This window comes from Pinus tabuliformis, chromosome 1_2 (genome assembly GCF_031772625.1).
Source record: "Pinus tabuliformis cultivar Carrire ecotype Pingquan chromosome 1_2, CPIR1, whole genome shotgun sequence".
Lineage (NCBI taxonomy): Eukaryota > Viridiplantae > Streptophyta > Pinopsida > Pinales > Pinaceae > Pinus > Pinus tabuliformis.
This window is the reverse complement of record NC_142298.1, coordinates 1,333,982,301-1,333,996,476: the sequence shown is the minus strand read 5'-3', so window position 1 is coordinate 1,333,996,476 and position 14,176 is coordinate 1,333,982,301.

Below are 14,176 nucleotides of genomic sequence, written 5' to 3'. Positions count from 1 at the left end.
CGAGTACTTGGTTTCAACAAGGGTTATCTTCCACCCGGATGCGGGTGGCAGCTTGAGGATCGCTTGAGCTTGTTGCGTTGGGCAGCTGGCGTCATACGGTGGCTCGCCAGGACGACATCAGTCGGTGGCTCTGCGAAGCATTAAAACCTTTAAATGCTGAGGAGACGGCATTGCAGGTGGGAGATGGGCTCAAGCAAGGCGACTTTAAGCGCCCTGTACCCTGATTCGATGGGAATTGTTCTGTCTGGATCCAGATTGTTCCAAGCAGAGGTCTATTTAATGGAGCATTGGCTCCAGGTTTGGTATGCGTGGAATTTTGTTATGATGTTTGATGATAAGGGTGGAGAGGGGCCGATCTCTGGCTTTGTGAGGAGTTGCAGAGGTTTCACCTCCGTCCAGAGTGCGCTCTCTTTGCTCTCGGCTGTGAAGGGGATCGTGAGGTTCCATAATTCTGTCTCGGCTTCTCTTAAGGTTGTTCTGTGTGGAAGAGTCACGGCTTTGCGTACTGGCACTTTGCCTTTCAGTGTAAAGAGCTCGAGATCTCACCTGCTCATGGCACTGCGACAAAGAGGAGTCCCGAGAAGAGGGGGTGTGTGGGGGATAAGAAGAAGGCAGGAGGCTCAAGCCAGAGCAATTCCACCGCTCGCCATAGTCGCGCCTCCTTCTTCTCCCTCAGAGGATTCAGATCCTTCTGAAAGCCAAGTTCACACCTCCCGCTTCACCTTCAGGTGCAGGCGAAATCAATCACTTGTCTCATTCCTGATAACTGTAATTGCTAAGGAGGAAGAGGAGGACTCTGCCAGCCAGGAGGAGGACGATGGGGAGCATGTTCAAACTCGTAATGCCCGCGCGATTGCGGAGGTTGGTAATGTTGAAGATCCTCCTCCAAACGACATCAATCCTTTGGAGCCTGTTGTTGGTCTGGACACGCATCCGCAGCCGGTTCATCCACCGGAAATTCGCCTGGAAGTAATAGAAGACGCTGCCATGTCTGACTGGCTTCCTCTCCCGCCAGAAGTCGACAACAATGCACAAGGTGAGCCTCCGAAGGCTTAATTCCTATTTCTTCTGCTGTTTAATGGTCATGTTTTGGAGTCTTGGTGGGGTTTCATCTCTATCCGCGGCGCCCAGTTTTTTGTTATTGGGTAGGGGACCTTTCAGAGTTCGTGGTGTCTCCAGAACTCTGGAAACAATGGTCTCTTCACTCTCCTACGTTACAATGCTACCAACAGCAAGCCACAAGATGCAAGCAATGAATCAATGGTTCGTCAAATCTGCTTACTGCCGTTCTTTTGAAGGGATCTCTTTTGCAAGTCAGGGGGCCACCTGCAACTGTTTTGCCTATGCTCACTTCTATGGTCTCTATCTTTGTAATTCAGGTGGCCACACGCACCTGCTTTGTTCTTCTGACAGAGGGTGGCCTTATGCATCCTCAGAGGCTATGTCCTCTTTGTAAATACTTTTTCTTCTTTTTAATACAATAGCTTAGTCTTTACACAGAAAAAAAAAAAAAACAAGGGTTATCTTCCTTCCAAATACTTGGGGCTACCTTTGGTCATACACTCTAATTGAGTGGCATCTTTGGAAGAGCTCATAGAAAGGATCCGACAAAATATCAGTAATTGGACTTTCAGGGCTCTAAATTTTCCAAGCCACCTCATATTACTGAAAGTACTCTTACAAGCAATCATGAATTATCATCTAGCGGTCATGCTTATACCCATAGGAGTTAGTCAACATTTTTACTCACTATGGGGTGACTTCTTGTGGAGGCCGCTTCCAAAATGCACAAGTGGATTCTGGTAGGATGGGACCAATTGACAAAAGCTAAGGTCATGGGGGCTTGGGTATTCGGGATCCACAAATAATCATCGAGGCTTATGGTATGAAATTATGGTGGCTTTGGGTTCATAAAGGCCCTCAACTTTGGAAGCAGAATTGGAAAAGGAAATACCTGCCTTTGCTCAACCAAGAAGAGAGTTTATGTTTCAATGACATCATCAAAGGGTCCATGTTGGACACCTAATCCTCTATGGGTTGGTGTAGAATGTGAACGTCCATGAGAGTCCAAGAGACCTTGGGATGTGGAACCCAACGGTCACATGAATGTACTATAAATGTATATCATTGTCAATAATAAACGCAATCTCATGTTTATATTTCCTATTTTGTCTCTGCCATGTGTGTGTTTAACATGGTATCAGAGCTGCAGGCGTATTCCTACCCTGCTTCATTTTGAGCCACTTGTTTTGTGACCTCTCTGTGCATGTCAGTTCTGCATTTCATGAATGTTTTCTCAGCTAAATTCTAGCTATGATCTCTGCCATGTAACTGCCATTTTCTCTGCTCCTGCAAACCAATAGAAGTTGTGCGCTCTTTCTCTATTACTCATTCAAACGTTACCTCTATATTTTAGTTGTGCGTTAATTCCAAGTCCATCCAAAGAAATGCGTTGAAGCCTCACCGACTGTAACGCTGACTGTAACGTTCTTCCATTGAAATTGAAATGGTTGCTTGACCATAATCACACACACGCGGAAGCCTCACTGATTTCTTTGTTGCTCAAACCACTCGACATGTGTGCCTCTGTCTCACAACTGTTACTGCAGAGGCGCGACTATGTCTTGCAATGACTCCATAATTGCGGCTATGTTTTGCAGTACTCTGTCTCGCAACCGCTGCACAATGGCTATGTCGCTGGTCATGTGAGGCAACTGCTCCATAGGCGTAGGAATCATAGAGGTTGAGGCCACAATAATATTATCAAAGCCATGTAGTTGAAGCTCCGTGGTGAATTTAAGTTTCTATTCCCCTCGCCGTGATTGGAAGGAGCGGCCAGAGTGTAGTTGTCACTGCGAGTTGGTGCGCAGGTGGGCGTATGTATATTAGTATCAGTGTGTAGAGGCGTATCAATCCGTGGAGCATGTTTCTGTTTCATTGAATAAGATAAGGACCAGCGTACAACGCAGATACCGATCTATGTGTGGAGTCTCACCCTGGTTTTGAAGCCCAAGATCGTGATCGTGATTGAACATGACACCAATGTTGTATGGGCTTCTTGTACCAACTGGTGGATGGATCGATGAAGCCTTTTAAACAATTCCTTAAATATTATTTCGGTTTGTTCATTAGTTGGGGACGCTAAGGATTGATATTCCATTTCACTGTCCTGAATGACGACATTCTTCTTCTTCCTATAACTATTTAGGAGTGTCACAGTATTCCCCACACGCATGAACTGCCAAATATCACCATCTATAAACTGACTCAGAAGATGAGCAGTCAATCACTCTGTCGTTGTGGTTTCAGAAGGTGAAGTGATTGAATTCCAGTGTGGATTTCGTGAACGTGCACTCTTAGAATTGTTGACTCAAGGTCTGTAACAACGTCAAAGCCTCATTCGATCAACATGTAATAACTTATTTGGTTTGGTGCAATTACAATCAACGTCACTGCTCCTTTCTGCCTATTTCGACCTCAGTGGTGTGACTTCTATGTGCATTAATTAAGTCATGGGATCGAAGTGTTAAAATCCATTGATTGCAATGCATGGCTCATGTGCGTCCTGGTAGTATATGCGTTGGACAGAATCCCATTAAAAGGTATGGTAACATCATAGTGGAATGTTCTCTTGCTGGAAGTTGATGGAGCGTTGGTTATTTGGCAAGAAAATCGATTAGACTCAAGCCCGTCTATCTCTTCAAATAGTCCTGGAAGATGCACAACGGCTCCATTCCCAATAACGCATAGGGATTTTTCATTGAGTATTCTAGAAGGGACAAGAAAACCACAACTATTCATTATGGGAACCAAATCCCGAATCAAGATGTAATCATGGTTCAGCCGCAGAGACGACACAGAGAAATTTCTGATCATGAAATGGTAAAATGATATAATCATGGGCAAACTCCTCCATAATTGCCCCGAGAAGCTCATTATGATGAGCCTTGCAATACATGTAGAAGACAGTGTTGGTTGCTATATTGTACAGAAACAATACAGTCATGGTTGCCAATACTGTAATACTCTAGACAATCTTGGACAGTAACTCCAAGGAATCCGGAGCACTGGACTGTAAATAATTTGCCCACAAAGCCAATATGAATCTAGCAATGGCAAAGAAAATGTTAAGGGAAAAGGACACCCGTCTCATTCCCTTTACAAGGTAGCTGCTCCTAGCACTGTGCTAAAACGTCTAACACCATTGTGCAAATAAGTTGAGACATGCGATATGCTTCGGTGATCTAACATAGAAGGTAAAGCTTGATATACACCTTTGACTCAATTGAAAACCTGTTCTTAGCTTTGGTCAATGGTGGAAGGCACATTGAAGTTGGTGCTTGAGGATTTATTTGTGCCTTACAGAGGCATCCACATTAGTTGTTTACTCGATAGATAAGCTGAAAGAACGAGGACTTCATTTGTTTGAGGGAAGTTGGGACAGTGCGCTGTTGGCATATTAACGAAGTTGCTCCAATTCAATTTAAAGTTGCTGCTTGTTCAATTTACTTGTTCATGTTGTGGAGTTTGGGCATAAATTTATGTGCAACAAACAAGCTTGTTTTTCTCAACAGGTTTTGATGAGAAGGTTGCTTTAATTTTTGGGGTGATATCAGTGTTATATGCACCAAGATTGTCTGCTATTTATTTGCAGCAACAATTCAGATTTATGAGTGTTTTGCTTGTTGTTTTTGGCATCGCAATACAGTAAAGGACAAGCACAGGTATAAATTCCAGCATGTGCTAACTTGAAGTGCTTTCAATTTCCTTCAAATACTCGAAATATGAAGCCATTAAATTAAGGAGGAAGGGAATTATTTCAAAGGGGACAAGATTGTTTTATATGAAAGATAACCAAGGAAAATTTTCTCTCATGAAAGACATAGTCCAAAACTGCAATTAACTTTATTATTTTGATAAATAGTTGCAATTGACCCTGCTGCAACTGTCTACGTATTTCTTTCTAGAGAATTCAAGTGCTTAAAATTTTTGTCATTATTCTGCATTTTTCTTGGCACTCTTGAACTGGAGAGAATGGGGAAATCCTCTCTAGCTGACATTAGAAATTGTCTGCAAAATGCACAAGAGAAGATAGAATTTTTGGAGCTTGAATCTCAGCTTCAACAGAAGGAATTAAAACAGAGGAGTCATCATTCTGAACATGTTTCTGTTCAGAACATTGAAACATAATCCCATAAGCAGCAAGTTGATTCAGATCTAGTGCCCAATGAAGTAGTAGAATTGCATGTAGACACAGAAATTCAGCCACCACTTCCCAAGCCAATCATCAGACCTTGGGAAGAGCTTGTCCATAACAACCACATAACAGGTCTTGGATATGAGAAGGACGTGTCCTTTCATATTTCAGATTACTCAAATCCCATCCGTTTCAAAGTGCTGGATTACTTCATGACAGTTCACCTTCAGTGGTTCCAGGTTTTGCACCTCTTCCACAGCAACAACAACAGATTCTGAAATGCCAACACTGTGACCGAGTTGGCCATATGAAAGATCATTGTTTTGATTTTCATCAATGTAATCACTGTCATAAAACCAATCATTCTTCAAATAGATGCTTCAAAAACAAACATCCCACAAGAACAATGATTCATCTTGGATGGATCGCTTCTTGGCAATGGGCTTCAACAACCAAGAAGATATTTTGCTCATACAACAGGATTTGTTCTCGGATATTTAAAAGTATTGTAGTTGAGATCTCTTCATCTTCTCACCTTGTATCTGATAGGGAGGGAAATGATGGTCATCTACAAGCTTCAAAGCCACATCAAGCGAGCCTGAGCCACAACCTGCCATACCAGATTCAGATTTGTAGCCAGAGACAAAGATGCCCCTGAGCATGCCTTCAGTCAGTGATACCTCTTCAAAGAATTGTGGACACTTCCTCTAGTAGAAGACTTCAGATTCTTGCCAGTTTCGGAAGAGTTCCACGAATTGCATTAAGAATTCCAGAGTTGTTGGTCATCCTTAAACCATCACAGGTTGAGACCTCCCTTTTCAGGTTGAGGTTCTCCCTTTTATGCGGGGTGATACCTCCATTTATTGGTTGAAGGTTTCCCTCTTCAAAACATCAGGAGCACTTCCTCTAGCAGAAGACCTGAGCTTCATGCCAGACTTGGAAGAGTTCTGGGAACTGCACTAAGCATTCTAGTGTTGGTGGTGTTGTGCTCTACAACAACCCCCCATTTCATATCATTTTTACTTATAAACATTAATGTATGAAATGGGTCCCTTTAAAATTTGATTTGGTATCAATGCTATTATAATCTGAAAAAGTCCAAAAAAATGAATAAATGCACTTTATAAAACTTTCTGGGCAAACCCTTAAAAGAAATCATGAAATGATTTGTCATTGCGATAAAGCGATCGCAAGATCGCATATCGCAATGACACATGAATTATAATTAAGCACCCCAAAGTTTTCCGCCGATGCGCATTCGGTGCATTCGGCGATCGGCGATATTCCATGTACATGTTATAATGCCCCATGCCAATAGTCCCAACGCGATACACATTCGGCGAATTCGGCAATCGGCGACACGCTACAACAGTTGTGATGTTCCCAAAGACTTGTCCCGATGCGATGCGCAATCGGGAATCGGGTATCGCGGCAATCTCACCCAAGTCTTATTACGCTCAAAGCTTTTCGCCGATGCGATATCGCATTCGGTGATCGGTGATATCCAATACACACCATTAAAGCGCACTAATTACATCCCCGATTGCGATCCGATAAAGCGCGAGTTTCAACGAAGAGCCGTTAAGTGATGGGATGGCGCAATTCATTTGTAATAAAAGCTTGATCTCTCACGCAATCCTTCATCTATGCTCAACCGCCAAAACGTCCATTGCATGCTTAAGTGAATCGTTCACCCGAGTAACGATATAATGGGCATTTAAGGAATGACGGATTGAAAACGGCTAATTAATAAGATCATGTCCTAAAATCTTTTCACGGATTGTATACGCGCCCATTTCAAAAGCTAAATCCTTCAGTTACGCATCTATTCATATATGCTGTATCACTTAAGAGTTTTTTTATCGCTATCTCTGTGTATTACGCCCAATTGCCTCCTTGTGCAGAATTCATTCACAGAAGCTAGGTCTAAGAAGATGGGAAAGAAGTCCAAGAAGACTGCAGGTGCTTCCGCAACACCAACTGCAGGACAAGCGGCCGCAAATAAGAAGAAGGGACTAATATCCGATACCACATGCACGGGGCTCACCAGAGTGACTTGGCAGGGCACTTATAACCTAATTGAAGCTGAGCAACCAGAAAGGATAGTGACAGAAGCTAGTGTGGACTTACTCAAGAAGTCTGATGCAACTCTCAAAGATTTGGCTGACTCTTTCCTTCACAGGATAGCGGCCAGAGATCAAATTCTTCCTTATACAGACGTTGTGCGATGGGCGATTGAAGAAATCCCCATTTTGGACAGAACTTTTAATACCAGAGATGGGAGGATTTTCGGATCATTCAAGCCAGATGACCTAAGGCAAATGTATCATTTGCCCGAGCCAGAGAAAATATATAACAAGGCCTTCCTGGAGAAGTTTGCAAGCGAGAATGAGATCGAATCTGAACCTATCAAGGATTGGAGGCAAAATCCCAACAAACACAAGCACGAATCCTCCGGTAGGTACTCGGTCGATTCTTTAGCTTCTCCTTATTGTTATGCGGGGATTATGATGTGTAGGCTGTGGGGATTGCATGATTCTGCCAATTTTACCATTGAAATGGTTCCTTTAATGGAGGCAGCAGTAAATAGTTGGATTATGGATTGGGATACTATTCTTTCCGATAAATTAGTAGTAGCTGTTCATGATTTTAGGTCTCAGACTGTTGTTTCAGAAAGGAAAATGCCCCCGTTCTACTATAGTGCATATATCTTAGACACCCTTTGTTTCAATTCCGAATTTCCTGTTCTCGGGTGGAGGTGGACTGCACAGGACCCTTCACCCATTCATATATATCATCAAAAATTGTGGAAGTCTTCTTATAAAGACCACCTGTATCAAATCTGTAATGGTTTCATGGTGCCCATTTACTATTCCATTTTTGATAAACCCATTTCAAAAATTTCCTATCAAGCTTCCTTTGATTTACCAGCAGTAGCAAGTTGGTTTGGAGAAGAAAATTTCACCTATATCAGAGTTTTCGGCAGCAAAGCCGACCCACATGTTCTTCCTCTCTATGTTCCAGATAAGCTGCTAGCAAGGGAGATTGCATATCAGATCATGGCTGAGAGTACTACACAGACTCTCAAAATAGAAAAGAAGAAAGGATGGCCATCTTTTCCCTTCAGATGTGGCGTTTATACTCTGCATGATCTTAAACATGCAGAAAAGGAAGCCACGAAGCTCCAGTCTTTAACGCTGGCCACGATCCCAAACAGACCATACGACCCAAAAAAGACTGCTTACAATGCATTAGAACAGGCCAAATTAACGAGGTTTGAGCATCAGAAGGATATGTTTGATGACTTGTTCGTTGCCTCCGAGACGATAGGTCATGTTAAAGAACTCGCTAGGATGCGATATAATGATGAGGGATTAACTGAGTTCAATAAACTCAGAGAACAGAGGTTGCAAACTCTGCCTCTGGATTTACTGGCAACATCCCCAGCAACATCATCAAGCCGACCTGTTCAAGAAGAGGAAGAGCAGCAGAAGAAGCAACAGGAGGAGCAGCAGAAGAAGCAACAGGAGGAGCAGCAAAAGAAGCAACAGGAGGAGCAGCAGAGAAAAGAACAGGCGGAAAGGTTAAAGAAAGAACAAGCCGAGAAACAGCATAGAACACAAATGGAACAAGAAGAAAGAAGGAAGAAAGAACTAGCAGATAGGCAGAAAAGGGAGCAAGAAGAACAACAAAAGAAGGAACAGGAAGAAAAACAGAGGAGAGAAAAAGAGGAGCAGCAGAGGAAAGAGCAGGAGAAAGAGCAGCAGAAGCAAACCACCAATGTAGACACTACTATAGACCCCAATTTATTACAAGAATGGCAGCAATTTCACTCCATCATCAGTGGATTGGAATGTTCAAAAGATGGGGATAATTCTAAGACAAACGATACGCAGGATGTTACCTCTCCTCAGGTTCTAAGTGGAACCAGCGGCCCCCCAAGTTCTAAAGAAGTTGAAGTTATTCCAAAAGACCCCTCTGACCAGATTATCCTACAGGTAGAAGATATTCCGCCATTGGATGTTTTCTACAGCCCAAGACACAGGGCAGTTGTAAAGCGGTCAAGGAAGAGACGAAGGATTGATCAACCTTCTATCTTCCCCGAACAAACGGTCACGGGTAATGTAGTATGGAAGGAGGAATTGGATCCCTCCGATGACTTAACAAAGCTATCACAGTATGCAGGCGCTTATTCGGCGGCAACCATTGACAAAGCATCGGAGGTGAGCCTTCTATTGAAGAATAAGGACCAAGAAATCTTTGCGTTACAGGCAGAATTGGTTGAAACAAGGCAAAAGGCAGCACAAGTCGAAGAACAGTTGTTGGCGCAACAGCAAGAGAACAATCAGTTGACTCAGCAATTGCAAGCAGAAAGGCAAAGGATCGATCAAGGTGCAATCCAGAAACAAAAAGAATTGTCGGAGGCGTTGGAAAATTTAAGAGTGGCGAATGAGCAAATGATAAAGACCAAAGATGAGCAGATCGCTCAAATGTCATCGCAGCTGGAAAAGATGAAGGGTGCATCGCAGGTAAAGGAGTTTAAATCAGAGGCATTATTGATAAACAGTGCATTGATATCTCAGGTCAGACTCTTATGTCAACAGATCACTCAAGCTGAGTCCCTATGTGAGCTAACTACAGCAGTAAATCAGCAGGTAGAAAAGGCCAGAACTGAACTAGATCAAGCGGACGAAGCCATTACTGCATATCTTGACTGGCAAGATACTGATTTGGGAAAAGCAGCAAAATTGCCCAGGATTAATGAAACACAGAAAGATATTCTTTTCACAGAATGGCACACTCAAGTGATGAAAGCAGAAAGGGCGGCTTCAAGATGTAAAACAACCGCCAACAATCTAGTGGATCTAGTCAATAACACTCTTTACCTGGCCAATATGATTTCTCAATGTACACCGAGAAAGATAACAACTCCAAATGCATTAGAGCAAACATGCTACCCTGAATTAGAAGAAAAAGGAAGATTAATCGCTGGAGTTAAAAGCTTATCCTTAGATGCATATTGGCTCTTTTTAATCAAGCCACATACACAGAGATCTGCCCTAAAGTGCCTTACAGACGCAATCGGGTGTATAATTCCCGATATCCAAGATGCCACCTACGCTGCACAGCTCAGTTCGCGCCTCAAAAAACCTCTGGAAGTTGAGCCAATGCTTGCAATTAATCAACTCAGATTCAAAGGAAAGCAACCGACTTAATGAGTCACCCTCTCGCTTGCCAGATCGCCAGCCAAAACAGGATCAAGAGTTATTGATACCAGCTTAATAGGATTTCTGTTTAGTAGATATTTAAATTAGATTAGTATTTATAGACCCTTTCATTGTTTTGGAAAGGGTCGTAAAATTTTGTAACAGACTTAATAGGCTGAAGTTTGCACTACTGTGCTTTAGTCGCTATTCTTTTATGAAATTGGACCAGTTGTTCTGAATTCGACATTATTTTTTTTTTTTTGCAATTGCGCACTATTGCCTTTGTTGAGGACGATTTCTGTGTTGAAGGAAGAACTGCTAATAGCGATTGATATTTGGGAATGTGCTGCAGCTCATATGGTACTTTTATCTACGTCTGAAGTCATTCTTTTTATATGAATTGTTATGCTATATATTCTTGCTATTATTGAATGCATACATGCGCTATAACAGAAAATCTCTATCTCAGCCCACTATTGGATGTTTTGTGATTTGCATTTCTTTTAATCATGTATGTAACAATGATATAAATGATAAAGTGTAGTAATTTCGCTGTTATCGCTCTGTGTAACTATTTATGCACAGCAATCTTGAACAATTTAATATCTATGTTTGAAGACAGAGTCATCTATATGCCTGTCTAAAAGCTCAGATTATCAAACGCTACACTTTAGAGATCGATAAAACCCTGGGGTAGATTATAGTTATTATATTCCTGCCGATAGTTGTAGTTATTCGCTTATCACTAGCATAATCTATAAGTCACTCATCCACCCCATTTTATCTATTTTTGGGAAACTAGTCCCATTATCCCCAGTCGGAGCCACTATTCCAAACGGAAAAGGAGCTGTACTAAGGTCCGGACCGGGTGGTTTCCCCTATGTTGTTGTAGCGATTTTCGAGGCATCAACATAATTGGCGCTAGAAGGAGGGCCTCAAATGTGAATGGCACATAAGTCCAAACCTATAATCCATTCCAAGAGTAATTCTCCCTCCGAATCCCCTCGACCTTCCCATTTGCATACTGGTTCGCCGGTATCCAAACAAGGAGAAGGGGAATCAACTACCACTGCTCAAACCCATCATACCACAGAACAATTAGGTCTTGAATCACCTGAAGTCCAGTCTCTAATCCATAAACTTCAGAGCTTCTCGATTTCACCACAGAAATCTGAGGTATCAGAAAGCAGTGCGACTTCGCAGTTCAATCTCACTCACCCTCTCACCAGACTTCAGAGCGAAAAACTCGGTATTGAACCCACTGAGTTCCCTTTACCCAAAAGGAAAAAGGTGAAGAAAATTACTGAAGGATCTGATAGTGAAGAGCTCTCATCCACGTCCTCCATTGCATTTTACCCTCTGCGAGGTCAACCATCCACTCCCCCATTACAAATTGTCGTTCACCAGGGATTAGAAGCCTCAATATCCCAACCTATTCACTCCTCATCTTTGATCCCTTCCCATACATCTGGAATCCCAACAGTAGTGTCAACCACTGTCGCTATCACAATGGCAGACCCATGGACTAGGCCAGGTGCAGTCAACATGCCTGCACCATTGCATGATCTACCAGATGCTCCTGAAAAATGGCTGCCTAAATTTAACCCAGATGACGGGACCCAGGCTGAAGAACACATTAACAATTTTATGTTAGCAGTTAACTTAAAAGGAGTGACAGAGCAAGATGTTGTTGTAAGACTCTTCCCCTACACCTTACAAGGATCTGCAGGATCCTGGTATTTTTCCTTACCTTCTGGTTCAATTACCAGTTGGAACACATGCCAAGAGCAGTTTCTTACCAAATATGGAGATGATAGGTCCTTAGCTACTTTAATAAACGACCTCTCCAATCTGAGAATAGAGCACAGGGAACCAATAAAGGAGTTTAATGCCAGATTTAATAAACTCCTGAATAAAATCCCTACCGCTTCTAAACCAAGTGAACAAATTCGAAGCGAATGGTATATTACCGCCCTACCTGCCAACATAGCTATTTTTGTAGACAGGGCTGGGAAACCTACCTTAGCTAAAAACATGAGAGAAGCACTTGCTGTTGAAAAGCGCATCAACGCTCTAGAGAAGAAAGCTGCTTTGGAAGATAGAAAAGCTAAAAAAGTCTCATTTAAAGAAGATTCCAAGAAGAAAACCCCAAAGGACCCATACGACATGGAAGGTTTACAAAAGGTCCTTAAAATGTTGTCTAACGAAATGGTCGAAATAAAGAAGCAGGTGGCCGAAACCTCAAACAAAAGACCATTTAGAACTTATAAGAAAACTGAAACAAAGCCACCCAATGTTATATCTAACACAGATTCAGAGCAAGAAGAAGAGGAAGAGGAAACAACCTCACAAACCGATGATGAGGAAGAAGTAGCTGAATGCCACGGAATGTGGGATTTTATACTCCCAAACTCTGATACCGAGAATGAAGAAGAAGCCTTTCTGGTTACTACAAGAAGTAAAAGTACTTCTGAACCTGCCCAGGCAACTTCAAAGAAAAGGAGCGCAGGTGCAACCACGACAAAGGAAAAAGTTCCCCCAAAGAAGTCGCTTGTAGTTATTCCGCAAAACCATCCTTCAACTTCTAATTCTCCTTCAACATCCAAGACATTAGTGGTATCCGATTCAATGGAATATAACATTGTTGATGACATGAAGAAAACTAAGGCAAACATAACTATGTTTGAGCTCAGTAAATTAAAGCATCAGCAAAAATTACTTCTTAAAGAATTGAATGTTGTTCCCTCTACTCCCCTTCCCAGTGCAAGAGCTGCCAACGATTCAGGCCAACCTCCTTCAGGTATGGTTGAAGCTATCGATTTAGTTCTAATTGGAGATAGATCGAATTCTCATACTCCACCCTTCCTGCTCACTTATGAGATTTATAATAGAAACCTGCACAACTGTTTAATTGATTCAGGGGCATCATCTAATATAATGCCAGCTTCAGTTTGCTCTAAACTGAACATTGAACCCCTGAAGTCTGCCATTCATATTGTACAGTTGGACAGGACCAAAGTGCAGGTTTTGGGAGAAATTAATTCCGTAACCATCAGGTTGTCTGCCGATCCAAGGATTGTACAACGGATTGATATCTTAATTGCTGACATACCTGAATTCTACGGTTTAATTTTGAGCAGAGATTGGTCCGAAAAACTGCATGGGTACATTTCCACAGATTGGTCACATATGTGGCTTCCCTACAAGGGAAAGCCGAATCAAATAAGGATCGATTGAGAGAAGCATATGACCCACACAGTTACTGAATTTGAGCAAGAAAACCAACCTGTGGCGTTCAACAACAACATTTTGGGAAACTATTCGTCAGAGTCATTCTTTGGCAACTTTGTTGCCCAACCATCTCCTTTTTCAGTCAATCATTTTACATCTCAGATTGAAAATTTTTCACAAACTGATAAGTCCAGATGTTTTAATGATGCTGAGGAAAATGTAAATATTTTTGTTAATACTCCAACATTCCAGAGTCAAGCGATACAGATCAAACTCAAGAAATTAATCAGATAAGTGTTACTGATTCTGGATCTCAATATGCAGATTTAATCTTTTATCTAAAGAATGGTTATGCACCCCCGAATTTGTCTTACAAAAACAAAAGGGCCATTAGATTAAAAGCGAAGAATTTTACCATCATTGATGACGTGCTTTTTAGACAGAATTACGATTCTATCTTGTTAAGATGTCTTGAAAAACCTGAAGCCCAAAAGGTTTTGCAGGAGCTACATGACGGACCAGCAGGAGGACATTTCGGAGC